The sequence below is a fragment of the Choloepus didactylus genome, chromosome 27 (genome assembly GCF_015220235.1).
Source record: "Choloepus didactylus isolate mChoDid1 chromosome 27, mChoDid1.pri, whole genome shotgun sequence".
NCBI lineage: Eukaryota > Metazoa > Chordata > Mammalia > Pilosa > Megalonychidae > Choloepus > Choloepus didactylus.
In genome coordinates, this window is record NC_051333.1 from 18314920 (window position 1) to 18332177 (window position 17258).

General features: G+C 39.3%; 1 long non-coding RNA gene across 2 annotated transcripts in view; it reads left to right on the forward strand.

Annotated features, from left to right (window-relative positions):
• The window catches only part of LOC119521708, a 29892-nt gene extending 13183 nt beyond the window's left edge, over nt 1-16709 (forward strand). For both annotated transcript variants that reach the window (XR_005214403.1, XR_005214402.1), the window contains exons 2-3: nt 15870-16014; nt 16106-16709. This is a non-coding gene — a long non-coding RNA (uncharacterized LOC119521708). The remainder of the gene's footprint in view (nt 1-15869; nt 16015-16105) is intronic.
• The last annotated feature ends 549 nt before the right edge of the window (nt 16710-17258 follow it).

Sequence of the window (17258 nt, forward strand, 5' to 3'; positions counted from 1 at the left end):
CTGCATTCTATGCTTCTCTCACAATGAGTTGAACAAAAGATTTTTGCATCCGCCACCAATTTCCTCTGCTATATGGTGGTCAAAATGTCTCCTCTTCCAAATCATACTCTCAGAGAATTCACCACCGGTGCCAGTCTGAATGTATTATGTCCCCCCAAACGCCATTATCTTGGATGTAATCTTGTGTGGGCAGACTTATCAGTGTTCATTAGATTGTAATTCTTTGAGTGTTTCCATGGAGATGTGCCCCATCCAACTGTGGGTGATGACTCTGATTGGATAATTTCCATGGAGGTGTTGCTCCGCCCATTCAGGGTGGGTCTGAATTAAATTACTGGCACACTATATAAGATGAGACAGAAGGAGCAAGCTGCTACAGCCAAGAGGGACATTTTGAAGAAAGCATAGGAGCTGCAGATGAGAGACAGTTTGAAGACGGCCATTGAAAGCAGACTCTTGCTCCAGAGAAGCTAAGAGAGGACAAATACCCCAAGTACAACCAAGAGTGACATTTTTTGCGGAACTGCAGCCTAGAGAGGAACATTCTGGGAGAAAGCCATTTGGAAACCAGAACTTTGGAGCAGACGCCAGCCACATGCCTTCCCAGCTAACAGAGGTTTTCCAGACACCATTGGCCATCCTTCACTGAAGGTACCTGATTGCTGATGTGTTACCTTGGACACTTTATGGCCTTAAGAATGTAACTGTGTAACCAAATAAACACCCTTTTTATAAAAGCCAATCCATCTCTGGTTTTTTTGCATTCCGGCAGCATTAGCAAACTAGAATACCACTACATATTCGGTATTGCCAAATCAGGTCTGATAATCCAGTGCATGGATGGGGCTGCTCTGAGCCCACTGAGGTTTTCCCAGAGTCTCAACCCACACCTCCATTTCACACCCCCTCACCTGGTGGGGACTCTCCCTCCAACTTAAAACTGTGGTATAAAGAGACACAAATCAGGCTGGTTTCTGCTGTGAGATCTAATGGCAATGCTGTGGAATGTGCTTGGAAATGTTTACGGTAATTCTAGCAGATACTGAAGTACCTAATTTCATGCCTCTCACAGTTGTGCTGTTACCAAAGTCCTTGCCTGAACAGTGATACTATTTGAAAAGGATATTTTGAGAATGTCAAAAGGAGCAAAATTTCGTCCTGAGTGCAAATCACCTTCACCACATCCTAATATCAAGCAAAGTATAATGAGTAGCAAGAGGAGCTGCTGAACACTAATTATGGACTCCTTCTGGCAGGTTTGGGTGTTGAATGTGAATGAAAAAGTAGCATAGAAAATACTGAAAGCATATCATGAGATCAATCTTCAAGTATTTCCAAGATCACTCCTTACCCATAATGGTCCTTTATATCTTTCCAAATTTTTTTCTGAAAATTAGACATAATTCATGGTCAGAGTTCTTTCAGTTCTGACCCAATATTCACATTCAGTGGTCACCTTCCTGCAAAATTACGACTCTGGACTTCCCTATATTCTATTGCCCTCTTCTGAGTAGCCCTAAGACATAATTGCATGGAGGCTGGGGGTTCTCCAACATTTAAAATATGGCTCTGGATAACTGTTACTGCATTTTAATTCTGGGTGACCATCTATGGAAAGGGACCACCCTGGAGGGGGAGGAAACTCAGGAGGGGGCTGTTCAGTGCCTTTTCTACAATTGGGCTTTAGAGGGCTTCTGTTTCTGGCTATATTATTCTCAATTTTTTCCTACTAGGCTTCTCCAAGTGATCTTGTTTCCAATGCAAGTAACACGGAGTCCACTCTGTTTAGACTTGTTTTATGAGATCCATTTGCTGGCAGCTGAGAACAAAGCAAATTTCAAGTTAACTTTTTTTCAGGAAACTTTAAGGTATAATTTACATACAATAAAACAAATTTGAAGAATAGTTTGATGAGTTTTTACAAATGTATACAATCATGTGACAACCTCAAACAACATATATATTTCCATCACCAATGAGAATGCCTTTGTATTCATTTTCTAACACCCCACCAATGACCTGATTTTTATCACTAGAGATTAGTTTTGCCTACAATAATAATGATACAGTATTGACTTTTATGAGTGGTTTCTTTTGCTCAAATGTCTGTGTAAGAGACTGCAAGACTCATCAATGTTTTTTTCATGTATCAGAAGTTTAATTTTTTTGCTGAGTAGTTTTCCATTGTATGGAAATACCATTTGTTGATCCATTCTCTTTTTTTTTATGTTTGAAATAAATGTTTTATTTAGGAGTTACAAAGGTAACACAGAGTTTCGCATATATCTTTCACCCAGTTTCCCCTCCTGCTGTTTTCATAACCATGGTACATTTATCAAAACTAAGACATTAATATGTCATAAATATATATATGTATATATGTGTGTGTGCACACATATATGTGTGTGTGTATATATATATCTCCACAATAAAAATAAAGAAGTTTTTTAAATCACCAGGACATCACCACTGGTATATTACTATAAACTAAACTCCAGACTTTATTCAGACTTTGCCAGTTTTTCCCCTAATGTCCTTTTTTTGTTCCAGGATTCAGTCCAGGTCCCATGTTGCATTTAGGTGTCTTGTCTCCCTTATCTCAGTCTTTCCTTGTTTTTCATGGCCTTGACAGTTTTGAAGAGTGTATATATACACACACATAAAAAGTTTATATACCATAAAATTCACCCTTTCAAAGTGTACAATTCAGTGGTTTTTAATACATTCACAAGGTTGTGCAACCATCACTACTATCTAATTTTAGAACATTTTCAGCACGCCGAATAGAAACCCCATACACATCAGCAGTCACTCCCCATTTTCCCTTATCCCCAAGTTCCGGCAATCACTAATCTGCTTTCTTGCTCTAGGTCTATTCTGGAAATTTTACATAAATGTAATCATACAATATGTGGCCTTTTGTGACTGGCTTCCGCCACCCAGCATAATATTTCCCAAGGCTCACCCATGCTGTAACATGCATCAGCACTTCACTCCCTTCCATGACTTAATAGTCCATTGTATGGATACACCACACTTTGTTTATCCAGTCACTAGCTGATGAACACTAGTGTTGTTTCCACCCGCTGGCCACTATGAATAATGCTGCCATGAACATCTGTGTACAGACTTTTGTGTTTTAGTTTACTTTTTTTTTATTAAATTCAGTTTTATTGAAATACATTCACACACCACACAATCATCCATGGTATACAATCCACTGTCCACAGTATGATAACATAGTTATGCGTTCATTACCACAATCTATCTCTGAACATTTTCCTTACATCAGAAAGAACCACAACAAGAATAAAAAATAAAAGTGAAAAAAGAACACCCAAATCATCCCCCCATCCCACCCCATTTGTCCTTTAGTTTTTATCCCCATTTTTCTACTCATCCATACACTAGATAAAGGGGGTGTGATCCACAAGGTCTTAACAATCTGTGTACAGACTTTTGAGAAGGCATATGTTTTCAATTCTCTTGGGTTACACCTAGTAGTGGAATTGCTGGGTCAGGTAGTAACTCTATGTTTAACATTTTGAGGAACTGCCAAACTGTTTTCCAAAATGGCTGCACCAGCAATTAGGGTTCCAGCTTCACATCCTTGCCAATACTTGTGATTGTGATTTTTTTTTTTTTATTCAGTTTTAGACAACTTTGTGCTGTGACGTGATATCTCATTATATATTTTCTTTTTTCCTTCATTTTTTTATTTTTGCTGTAAAAAGTACTTTATTGCTTGATCCACAGCCTTTTAGAGGGCTGCAAGGTGGTTGGTGTAAAAGACACCTCCCTTGCACATCAATGTTCATAGCATCATCATTCACAATAGCAAAAAGGTGGGGGCAAACCAACTGTCCATCAACAAATAAGTGGACAAAAATGTGGTGTATCCATACAATGGAATATCATTTGGCAGTAAAAAGGAATGAAGCTCTGACACATGTGACATGGATGAATCTTGAAGACATCGTGCTGAGCAAAATAAGCCAGTCACAAAAGAACAAAACACTGCATGATCTCACTGATTTGAAATAATTACAATAAATAAATTCATAGGATCAGAAACTAGAATAGAGGTTACCAATGCCCAGGGTGGGGTTAGGAAATGGGGAGTTAATGTTTAATTGGTACAGAATTTCTGTTTCAGGTGATAGAAGATTTTCAGTAATGGATGATGGTGATGTTAGCACATTATGAACACAACTAACATCACTGAATTGTATAATTCAACGTGGATAAAATGGGAAATTTTAGATTGTATATGTTACCATAATTAAACAAAAACAAAAACATAGGATTGTACAACACAAACAATGAATCTGTACTAGTTTGCTAGGCTGCTGAAAAGCAATATACAAGCTTACAGTTCTGAGGTCATGAAAATGTCCAAATCAAGGCATCATCAGGTGATGCTCTCTCCCCAGAGACCAGCTGATGGCCATTCTGGACTCCTCTGTCACATGGCAGGGCACATGGAGGCATCTGCTGGTCTTTCCCTTCTCTTGCAAGTTTCGTTGCTTTTGGCTTTGGTTCTGTGGCTTTATTTCTCTGCATCTGAATTTCTTCTCTTATAAAGAACTTCAGTAAGAGGATTAAGACCCACCCTGAATGAGGTAGGTCACAACTTAAGAACCTACTAACCAAAAGATCCTAATTACAATGGATCCACACCCACAGGAATGGATTAACTTTAAGAACATGATTTTCTGGGGTATATAACAGCTTCAAACCATCATACTCCACCATTTGGACCCCAAAAAGACATGTTCTTTCCATATGCAAAATATGTTCATTCTGTCACAATATCCCCAAAGCCTTAAATCATTTCAGTAACAATAAGTACAAAGTCTCATCAAAATCAGTTATATGTGTGGTCTGTCCCAGGGCATAATTCCCCTCTAGCTGTGGACCTGTGAAACTTCTAACAAATTGTCTGCTTCCAAAGTACATAGGGAGGGAGTGGATCATCATAGAGTAAACATTCCCGTTGCCATAGGGAGAAGTTGGAAGCAAAACAGGTTATTGGTCCCAAACACTTCCGAAACCCTGCAGGGCATATTCCATCAGATATCAAGGTCTAAGAATCATCTATAGAATGATGCTTTGTCCTCTGGGCTTGATGGGGGAGGCTGCCCCACCCTTTCCAAGGGCTTGTGCAGTGGCCATGCTCTCCCCAAACACTGGGGCGAGGGCTCCGACATCTCAAAGCATTGGGGTGATGGCCATGCTCTCAGCTCCACCCTCATCAAGCATTGGGGTGGCAACCAGATGCTCTGCAACCTCTAGAGCACAGGCTCAATCCCTCAGAAAAGTGGGGTGGTGGCCAGGTTCTCCCCAATCCCAGGGGAATGTGCTCCACACTCTCTGAAGACTGGGGCAGCAGCACTGCTCCTGAACAACGGGGCAGAAGGCCCTCTTCTTCAAGCTCCAGGGCGCATTCACCCTTTCCACATACATGGGCGGGTCTGCTCTCTTCACCAGAGAAGATGTCTTGGGTCCAGATCTCAGCTTCCACGCTTCTACCTTTGAAGTCATTTTTCCTTCAATCTGTCCCTTTTGGTATCAGCTAGCAGTGGTTCCCTTCATACAAATCTCAGAAAAAACTTGCCAATTTTGCAGTTCTGAGACCGTGCAAATGCAGGCAAATCAATCCATGCTCTCTCCCCAAAGACCAGCTGATGGGTCCTCAGGTCCTCTGCCACATGGCAGGACACATGGTGTCATCTGCTCGTCTCTCCCTTCTCTTTCAAGTTTCCTTGCTTTCAGCTTCTTGGTTCCGTGGCTTTCTCGATCCATTCTCTTTTGGTGACCATTTGGGTTGTTGCTAGTTTTTTCCTATTATAAAGTTATAGTGTCATGTCTTTTAGTGGATACATGTTTTCAGTTATCTTAGATAAACTCATATATATTAAATTGCTGGTTTCTACTGTAGATAAATATTTAGCTTCAGAAAAAACTGTCAAACTATTTTCTGAAGTTGTTGTGTCATTTGGAATTCCCACCAGAGTTCCAGTTGCTCTACATCATCATCAAAATGTGGCATTTGGAGTTTTTAAAATTTTTGTCATTCTGGTGGTATTTGGTGGTATTTTGCTGTTGTTTTAACTTGCATTTTCCTGATGACTAATGATTCTGATATGCTTTCAGGACACGAAAAGCATGAGCCACAAAGGAATTAATTATTAAAATATATTTCATTAAAATTAAACATTTCTCATCTTGAAAAGGCATAGTTTAGAAAATGAAACGTCATGACACCGGCAAGAAGAAAATACTCATAATACATATACCTGACTTGTATCCAGAATATGTGAATAACAAACCCCCAAAAATTCATATCTGCTAGGTTTAACCTGTAATACTGAAAATATGGGTGAATTCCTCTCCCCAAATCTCCCCAAAGGTTCTTGGCCTGCCAGAAATTGATCTTCCTAACTACCTGAAAGACTGGGAACCCACAAGGGATATAAGAGGTATCAAACCAGTCTTTTCTTAGGAAGGCCTTGTGGGCATGGTTCTACATATGAAGGGATTGTCATATTTTAAGAAATGGGATTCATTCTCCAAACATGACCTTGATTGCATAATCAACTTATTCATTTATATTTTGATTAAAAGGAGGATAGATTCTTATAGAACCTATGCAAAACTGCATTGTCATTAACAGTAAAGAGATTTAGTAAATGTTCCTGAATTGAGGTACAGATTAGTGACAAAAATACTAAAGAATATACTGTTTCAGTCTGAAAAAACATATATTTTACTAAATTGTTAATTAAAGATAGATCAAGGAGAATAAAGGTCTTCTTCATATGCACACCAGAAAATAGAACAGTCCAAGTAATACCAAACAGTATTTTAAATAAATAACCACAATTGGATTTCCTTATCACTTCTTTAGTCTTCTGTAATTATTCTTGTTCTATTGGATCTTGAATCAACAATCCATTTTCATTCTACTTCTGGATTAAAAAGAGTCTTGGAAATTCCGACTCCTATCCCCTGGTAATAGTTGTCTAATCAATGTCTTCTTAGGAGCCTGATTGTCTATTTAATCTATTTCCTGAAGTATCACTAGTTAAGAGTAACTGGCACAGCCCTTTTCATGAAGCGCTGAGACTGTCCTTTGTGGAAGACCAAAATCTGACCATTAGCTTATAGAACCTTCAACAAACATGAGAGGAAATCAGAAATGACTTTTTTTTTATTAGACTAAATGTTCATAGTGAACTTATACTAATGAGCAATATTAGAATTGATTTCTTTTGTGAATAATATAATTCTCCATCAATGCATAATACATAATAATTTCTGAGTATATATTCAATGTTTTTCCACAAAGAGTAAGAAGGTATTATCAATAGTGATTACACTGGGATATTCATCAGGGCCTTCGTATAAAGAGTACAATATCTGAAATATATTGACATTTCAGCTATACATAATTAATCTAAGAAAGGCTAAAATTATTAATTGTACAGAATTGGTGAATATTTCTTGTTTAAATGTTTAGTAGAATTCATGAGTGAAGCTATCTGTGTCTGAAGTTTTTTTCTTCTTCAGGAGGTATTAAACTATAAATTTGATTCCCTAAATAGTTACAGGGTTAGTCTGGTTATTTATTTCATCTTGGATAAATTTTAGTGGATTGTGGCTTTCAAGGTATTGGTTCATTTCATCTAAGTTATCGAAATTATATGTGTAGAATTGTTCAGAATATTTCTTTATTATCCATTTAATGTTTGTGAGGTCTGCAGTGATATCCCCTCTTTCATTTCTGTTATTCCTATTAATTTATGTCTTAGTTGCCAGACTGCTGTGACAAATAACACAGTAGGTTGGTTTAACAACCAGGAATTTATTGGCCCATGGTTTGAGAGGATAGAAGTCCAAAACCAAGGAGTCAGCAAGGTCATGGTTTCTCCCCAAAGTCTCTAGTGCTCTGGTGCTGGCTTGCTGCAATCCTTGGGGTTCCTTGGCTTGCATCTCTGCCTCCCACCATACAACAATGTCCTTGATTTCCTCCTGTGTCTTTCTCTGACTCCTGGCTTTTTTTATAGGGCCTCCAGTAATATGAATTAAGGCCTATTCTGATCCACTTTGGCCATACCTAATTAGGATCACAGAAGATCATATTCACAAATGAGTCCACACCATAAGTAATAAAATATCTTCAAAGGTTCCTATTTGCAAATGGATTTATACTCATAGGAACTTGAATTAAGATTAAGAATGTGTCTTCCATTGGGGTACAATAATTCAATCTACTACAATTTGTTTCTTCTGTTTCTCTTTGGAGGGATTTGTTATTTTTATTGATCTCTAAAGAATCAACTTTTGGTTTGATTCATTTTCTCTATTATTTTTGTTTTTAATTTCATTGATTTCTACTTATTTTTATTAGTTTCTTCTGCTTCTAGTTTCTTAAGGTAGAAACTGAGATTATTGATTTCAGAAGTTTCTTTTTTCTAATATAAGCATTTAGTTTCATAGACTTCCCTCTTAACCAGGGTTTCTCAAAGTTAGTGCTATTGACATTTTAGACTGGATACTTTTTTATGAGTGGCTGTCCTATGCATTGGAGGATGTTTAGTAGCATCTCTGGGCATTGTAGGATGTTTCCCAATATATCCCACTAGATGCCAGTAGTACCCTCCCCTCCTCATATGACAACCAAAAATGTTTATAGATATTGCCAAATGTCCTCTGGGAGGCAAAATTTATCCTAGTTGAGAACCAACTCTAGGCACTACTGAATTTTTCATTTCAGTTGTCATTCTTTTAAACAGCAAAACCCATATCACTCCCTGTATCCCCTTCTTATAGATATTTAGCTTTGGTATATTGCCTTTATTACAATTAATGGAAGTATCTTACAATGTAACCATTAACTATAGACTCTAGTTTGCTTTGATTGTATTTTTTCCCTTGTATCATGCAATTTACAACATCTTGCAATGTTGACATTCATTTGTTCTACCTCTTTTAAAAACATACTTATATTTGTACCACCATCATTGACCACTCTAGGTTTCACCAGGTTATACAGTCCCAGTCTTTACCTTCTATCTTTACTTCTGGTGTCATACATGCCCCAGCCTTCCCCTTTCAACCATACTCACACTCATCTTTGTTCAGAGTATATATAATATTGTGCTACCATCACACAGTATTATGCTATCCATTTCTGGATCTATACAATCAATCCTGTTTACTTTGTTGTACTCCTTCAGCATAAAATGCCCAGTTTCTAACCTCTTTTTATCTCCTGATAACCTATATGCTCAACTTTAACTCTCAAATTTTGCTCTTCAGTGTTAGTTCATATTGGTGAGTTCACAGAGTACTCGTCCCTTTGATTCTGGCTAATTTCACTCAATGTAATGTCTACTGTCTACCTTTTTGACTTTTGAATTTATTTTATTTTATTTTATTTATTTTATTTTCCCATCTCTCTCTCTTTTTACTCTCACTGATAGTCTTCATTTCTACTCCTTTCCAAACCTCTCTCTCCTGTCTTTTCCTACCTGCTTGTAGTGCTCCCTTTACTATTTCTTATATTGCAGGTCTCTTGTTCACAAACTCTCTCAGTGTCTGTTTGTCTGAAAATATTTAAACTCTCCATCATTTGTGAAGAAGAGTTTTGCTGGATATAGAATTCTTGGTTGGCAGTTTTTCTCTTTCATTATCATAATATATCATACCATTGCCATCTAGCCTCCATCAATTTCTACTGAGAAATCTGCACATAGGATGGGATTTCAGCGATTATGGGAAATTTTCAGTGATTATTTCCTCAATTATTTGTTTCTGCCCCTTTTCCCTTATCTTCACCTTTCTGGGATACCCATGACAGATATATTCATGTGCTGCATATTGTCATTCAGATTTCCTGAGACCCCTGCTCATGTTTTTCCATTCTTTTCCATATCTGTTCTTTTGTGTGTAGGATTTCAGATGCCTCTTTTCCCCAAGTTCATGAATCCATTTCTTCTGCCTCTTCAAATCTGCTGTTATATATCTCCATTGTGTTTTTCATCTCTTTGATTGTGCCTTTCATTCCCATAAGTTCTGCCAATTGTTTTCTCCAACTTTCAAGTTCTTCCTTATGTTTGCCCAGTGTCTTCTTTATACCCTTCATCTGTTTTGCTATATCTTCCCTCAACTCATTGATTTGATTTCTGAATTGATTTAGATTTGTTTGATTAATAATCAGCTGTTTCAATTCCTGTATCTCAGGTGAAGTGCAAGTTTGTTCCTTTGACGGATCATATCTTCACTCATCCTCACTGATGTGTAATTTTCTATCTATGCATCTGATTTCCTTGATTATCCCAGTCAGATTTTTGCAAACCAGATGGGCCAAAGTCTCAGGAGGAGGCTGTATTTAGTATTAGGTTTCCCTCAGGGTGAGCCTCTAGACTCTGTGCTTTTCCTCTCCTGCCCAGCAGGTGGCACTTGTCAGCCAACCAGGCACTTGGCACCTGGTATAAAGAGGTGCGGTGTATTTAATTCTCAGTGGACCCTCTCACATCCAGGGACTGAGGGTGTTGGAAGCCAAGATTAAGTTGATTTTTTTGCTCCAGGCCCTGGGGTCTGAGTTCTCTGAGGTATGGTTACTACATGAGCTGGGCCCACCTCCCTCTTTTCTTAGGGAAGGTAAGACTTTTAGGGAATTTTCTCCTACACTTGACTATCTTAACTCTACCTTTGCGTGGGTCAGGGCTGACAAATGAAAATGCGTAAGGCTTTCTCTAATGAGCTACTTAGAATGAGAGAGAAAAAAGTGCCCTTTTCAGAGCCAGTCCCCAGCCCTCCAGTTCACCTGGCAAGAACTGGAATTGGTACCCTGTTCTGTGTGCCCCTTTTCTTGGGGCACAGCCCTTTTCCAGTATTTTGATCTCAGCAGACTCCAGAAGCCTCTGTTTTTATTTACGTATTTTTCTGTCAGCTCTTCCTCCTCTCTGCCAGGGTAAACCTCCAGGTTCCTTTCCTGCTTACTCCAGGTTTATTTGTGCTCATAGGCTGTATTCAGTAGTCCAAATTTGTTATTAAAACCTCAATAGGAACTTGGTTGAGCTACATTCCCTTTCTCCTGGCAGGGACTTGCTTTGTTTTCTCCCACAGCAAAGTTTTTGCAACTCCACCTGCCATGCTGGTGTGTGAGGGGCACCAGCTCTTCAATTTGTGGAGCTTTACTTACAGTTCTATGTTGTGATCCCAGCCATTCCACCCATTCCTGAATGGTGTACAATGTTGTCTGGTCATGTGTGTCCCCCCATCAGTTGTTCCAGACTATTTTCTAGTTGATCCTGGCAGTTTGCTAGTTGCTCCAGGGAACTAACTAAATTCCACACCTCCCTATGCCACCATCTTGCCCTGCCTCTGATGATTTTTTTAAAAAATATACTTCTGTTTATTGCCAAATTAAATTTTGTTCCAAAGAATTTTGCTAAGAATTTTGAAATTAAGAGCTATTATCAATATTTACAGCAACTGAATCAGAAAAGTGATAGAGAAGAGCAATTGCTGATACACTGATTGTGAATGTCTGTAGCTTTATGTGGTAATGAATCTGTGTCTTCAGTGTTGGCTGAAATGCACAAACAAAAATGAGTATGATATGAGTATGATAAAGTTATCAAGTATTTGTGAGGAATCCATTCCAGAGATGAGAACTGGCGTTGACATTATCCTAGCAGTCATTAAAAATGATTTAGGAGAACCTAAGATGATGGCTAGGTGAGACAGGGCAAAAAAACACCTCCATTAAAAATGCTAGATAAAAACCGGAAAGTGACCCAGAACACCACTTCCAGCGATGCACCAGCTGGACAAGGTCTGCTAAAACCACAGAAGACTGTGTACTTGGTGAAACTGGAGTCTGCATTCTGAAACAAAGTGAGTAAGCTGGCTGAAAGTCCTGCGGCCACACTGTGGTGTGGGAACAGGGGGGTTGGCATTTGGAGATGGACTAGTTCTTTAAATAACAAAACACAAAAACCCAGGAGCAGCTGCAGTTACGACAGGTGAGAACTGTGCAATGAAGCATGGCAGGAGCGGGCTGTGCCAACCTTGCAGTCTCTGGCGTGGAGGATAGCCCACTGCTAATTGCCTCAGGGGCCAGGGGGCAGAGGGGAGAGCCAAAAGAGAGAAAGGAAACCACGCGGCTTGCAGCCGGCTCTCCAGCGTGCTGGAAAGATTCCTGCCTGGGGCTGGACACACAGCCCAGAGTCCATACCAGGAAACCCAGTCTGACGGGGAGTGTATCCCATGGCACTGCACACATGCCACAATATCAGCTGTGGACAGTGGCCTTGGGTGCACCCACAGCTAGTTGTCCCGGAGCTGGGAAGGCAGAGCTGTGCGAAAGGGGGGCGGGGTTTGAGCTGACCCATTCAGCCATTTTTGCATCAGGCTGGGAGCGCCTCTGCATGACCCGGCAGCCCGGGGCTTCCCTTGAGGTACAGTGCGCACTTGTGACATAGCACAGCCTTCCCTCAGCAGAGGTCCTGGAAGATCACAGCTGAGAAGGGGGGCCCGCTCGGAAAACCCAGGGACCCTACGTCAATGTCGGGGACTTGTGGGTCAGCGGCAGAAAAAAATCTGTGGCAAAACTGAAATGAAGGCTTAGACTCTTGCAACAGCCTTGAATCTCTGGGAACACCTGGGAGGTTTCAATATAAAGCTGCCCTGCCTCCCTAACCACCCAGACACATGCCCCACATTCAGGGCGGACAGCACCAACAACACACCCAAACTGAGTGTGCCAATTGAACCCCATAAGAATCATTTCCCCACACACCACAAAGACAAAGTTGAGGAGAACTGACTTGAGGGGAATAGGTGACTCACAGACGCCATCTCTAGAAAGTGAATGCCACCAAGTTGTAGGTCTGAAAAATTAGATTGGTATTTTTTATAACTTGAAAGAACCCTATCAAGCAAAGCAAATGCCAAGTTCTTTGATTAATTGCGCCAAGTACTGTGTCTCCTCTGATCTTTTGATTTGGGTGTTTGGGATTGGTTTCTCCATATCATCTGGTTTTATCATATGCTTTAAGATTTTCTGTTGTTTTTGGCCTCTTGGCATTTGCTTTGCTTGATACAAAGGACATGAAGAAGAACATGGCACAGGATATAAAGGACATAAAGAAGACCCTAGAAGAGCATAAAGAAGAAATTTCAAGAGTAAATAAAAAAATAGATGATCTTATGGAAATAAAAGAAACTGTTGGCCAAATTAAAAAGACTCTGGATAATCATAATACATGATTAGAGGAAGTTGAACAACAACTCAGTGTCCTAGAGGACCACAGAAAAGAAAATGAAAGAACAAAAGAAACAATGGAGAAAAAAATAGAAAAAATCGAAATGGATCTCAGGGATATCTTACATAAAATAAAACGTCTAAATTTAAGACTCATTGGTGTCCCAGAAGGGGAAGAGAAGGGTAAAGGTCTAGAGAGAGTATTCAAAGAAATTGCTGGGGAAAATTTCCCCAACCTTTTACACAATATAAATACACAAAGCATAAATGCCCAGCGAATTCCAAATAGAATAAATCCAAATAAACCTACTCCAAGACATATTCTGATCAGACTGTCAAATACTGAAGAGAAAGAGCAAGTTCTGAAAGCAGCAAGAGAAAAGCAATTCACCACATACAAAGGAAACAACATAAGACTAAGTAGTGACTACTCAGCGGCCACCATGGAGGCGAGAAGGCAACAGCATGACATATTTAAAACTCTGAGAGAGAAAAATTTCCAACCAAGAATACTTTATCCAGCAAAACTCTCCTTCAAATTTGAGGGAGAGCTTAAATTTTTCACAAACAAATGCTGACAGATTTTGCCAATAGAAGACCTGCCCTACTTCAGATACTAAAGGGAGTCCTACTGACAGAGAAACAAAGAAAGGAGAGAGAGATATAGAGAATTTTAACAGACATATATAGAACCTCACATCCCAAATCACAAGGACACGTATTTTTCTCTAGTGATCGTGGATCTTTCTCCAGAATAGACCACATGCTGGGACATAAAACAAACTTCAATAAATTAAAAAAAAAATTGAATATATTTAAAGCACATTCTCTGACCACAATGGAATACAAGTAGAAGTCAATAATTGTTGACTTGTAACTCCACTATTTACTTCCTACAGGATATAAAATACATAAACTGTAATGACAAATCAGTGGTTTCAGACTCAATGTAAAATATGTAATTTTTGAGAACTATATAAAGGAGGGGGAATGGAGGACATAAAACAAATTAAAAAAATTGAATATATTCAAAGCACATTCTCTGACCACAATGGAATACAAATAGAAGTCAATAAATTTTGATGTGTAACTCCACAATTTACTTCCTACAGGACATAAAATACATAACTCTAGTGACAAATCAGTGGTTTTGGACTCAATGTAAAATATGTAATTTTTGACAAGAACTATATAAAGGCGGGGGAATGGAGGAGTATAGGAACATAGTTTATGTGTCCTGTTGAAGTTAAGTTGGTATCAAAGAAAACCAAGATTGTTATGAATTTAAGATGTTAAATTTAAGCCCCACAGTAAACACAAAGAAATTATCAGAGAATATGACCATAGAGATGAAAAGTAGAGTATGGGTTACGAGAAGTGGGGGAAGGGGAATGGGAAGTTAAGAAATGAGTGTAGGGTTGCTGTTTGTGGTGAAGGGAAATTTCTAGTAATGGATGATGTGAAGGTGATGGCATTACAACATTCTAAATGTGATTAATCCCACTAATGGAATGCTAGGGAGGGGATGGAATGGGAAGATTTAGGCTGTATATATGTTTCCACACACACAAAAAAGACAGTCTAAATAGATGACAATTGAATGCCAAGGATGATCCTGGATGGGATCTGAGGATGGAGGAGAAGAGGCTCAAAGGGACACAGTTGGGACATAAGAAAAAAAAGGAAATATAGAATGTAATCTTTGTATCAATGTTGAATTTCTTGAACTTCTTAGCTGAGCTTAATGGGATTGCATAAAAGAATGTTCTTGTTCATGGGAATTGTATATGTGAATTATATTGTTTGTTCAAGGATGGGTGCAGCTTGCTCTCATATGTTCAGAAGACAGAGCAATAGATGATGGATGATAGACAGGGAGGGAGGGAGGGAGGGAAAGAAAGAAATGGCTGTGTGACAGCATGTTGAAGTTGGTGGATTGGGGTATCGGGAGGGGGGTCAGGGTATGCTGTGTATGGGGTTTGTATTGTTTTTGCAACTGTTCCTGTAACTTTGAATTTATTTCAAAATAAAATTAAAAAAAAAATGATTCAGATGTAGACCAGCTAAAAGGAAATATCCGAAACTGGTTGAACCGCAATCCAGTATCCCTGATTCTTGAAGACAGCTGTACACTCTACAGCTTATATGGTGTGACTGTGTGACTGCAAAAACCCTACAGCTCACACTGCCCCTACACAGTGCGTGGACAAATGAGTAGAAAACTGGGGACAAAAACCAAATGAATATTGGGGGGAATGGGGGGAATAGATGCCCCGGGCACTTTCCTTTCCTTTGAGTTTCATTTTCATTTTTATTTTTATTTTTTGGAGTAATGAAAATGTTCAAAAACTGTGGTGATGAATGCACAACCACACAAAGACACTGTAAACAATTGCACACTTTGGCTGACTATATGATATGTGAACACATTTCAATAAAATCGCATCGAAAATAATTAAAAAGTGATTTATATGTAAAGTAATAAATTTCAGGACAAATAGAAGAGTAGCAGCAACCTTAAAACTCAGTTCCAATAGGTGCAAAGATTAGAAAGTTTTCTAAGCAGTAATGAACTTTTTTCTCCCCCAAGATGGCAGAGTATGGAGTTCTAGGATTCAGTTCATCCTCCAGGGCAGCTCTATCTGAAACAACTGTTTGGGGACTGCAGAGACCCAAACACTATACACCATCCAGGGTTGAGCAATGACATGATGGAAGATGCATCTTTCCTGCAGGTATTTGGTATGGTTATAATTTCTTATTTCTTAAGGTCACTAGCTCTGCCTGAACTCTGGTTTTGGAGAAATCCTATCCTTTCTCTCCAAGATCCTCTCCTTGCTCCAACTGGGAAAACACATCTGATTTGCAGACCTGAAATCCCACTGAAACCAGATGATTGATGATCTCTGCCATTAGATGTCTGAACAGCTTTCTCTGGGATGTGTCCAACATAGCCCACTCTTCTTGGGGGAAGTCTATAGCTGTATCTTTGAATGCCACTGACTCCAGTGGCTGCACTGTCAAAAGCTCAGATGACAACTGTCTTCTCCTGAGTTTCCTTTCCAACCAGAAAGCAGTAGTGGAGCAAAGCAGATGAACCTTGTGTTTCAGCTTTTTTCTCTTTCCCCTCCCCTGGCTTCAGAGGCCCAATGGCATTGGACTATTATGAAGAAACTTTGAAGAAATCTCAAAAATTCCCCTTGTAGAACATGTACACATTTGAAAAATATTTTGTGGATGTTGCAGACTTGTCTTAGAGCCACCAACACTTCCAGGGGTGGATCCTGGGAAAGTCTGAAGCCCAGGAGGGGGTGCCCCCGATAATTGTTTTTTAATGGGATTATAAGTATCAGAACTGCATTGAAGGTGAACAGGATTGAAACGGGTTGTTTAAAGGCATGTATCTCAGAGATCAGCACTGCAAATATAGATAGGTGCTTTCAGGATATACTTCTAAGGTATGACACTGGTAGAGTTGACAACAGAGTGGTATATGGGAAAAATCTACCTATTGCATACTAGGGAGTACAATCAATAGGAATACCTTACTAGTACCAGTCAAAATAGGAGGGACAAATATTTAAGGGCTGAAAAGAGCTATGGGGTGTTTTGGGTCATGAGAATTGTTTAAAATGGAGAGTGATGAGGATTGTACAACCAAATGATAATAATGTGAGATATTGATTATCGTAGACAGAACATATGCCATGTGAACTTAGGTACCCCCTATTTTATAAGTCAAGCCCTCGATCTTGAGGCTTTCTCTTGTGAAACTTACGGTTGTAAAGGAGAGGCTATGCCCACCTGTAATTATGCTTAGTTGTCACATCCAGAGAACCTCTTTTGTTGCTCAAATGTGGACTTTCTCTAAGCCCAACTCTGCAAATAAATTCATCACCCTTCTCCTGAGGTGCGACAGGACCCCCCAGGTGAGTGAGTCTCCCTGGCAATGTGGGACATGGATTCCGGAAATGAACTT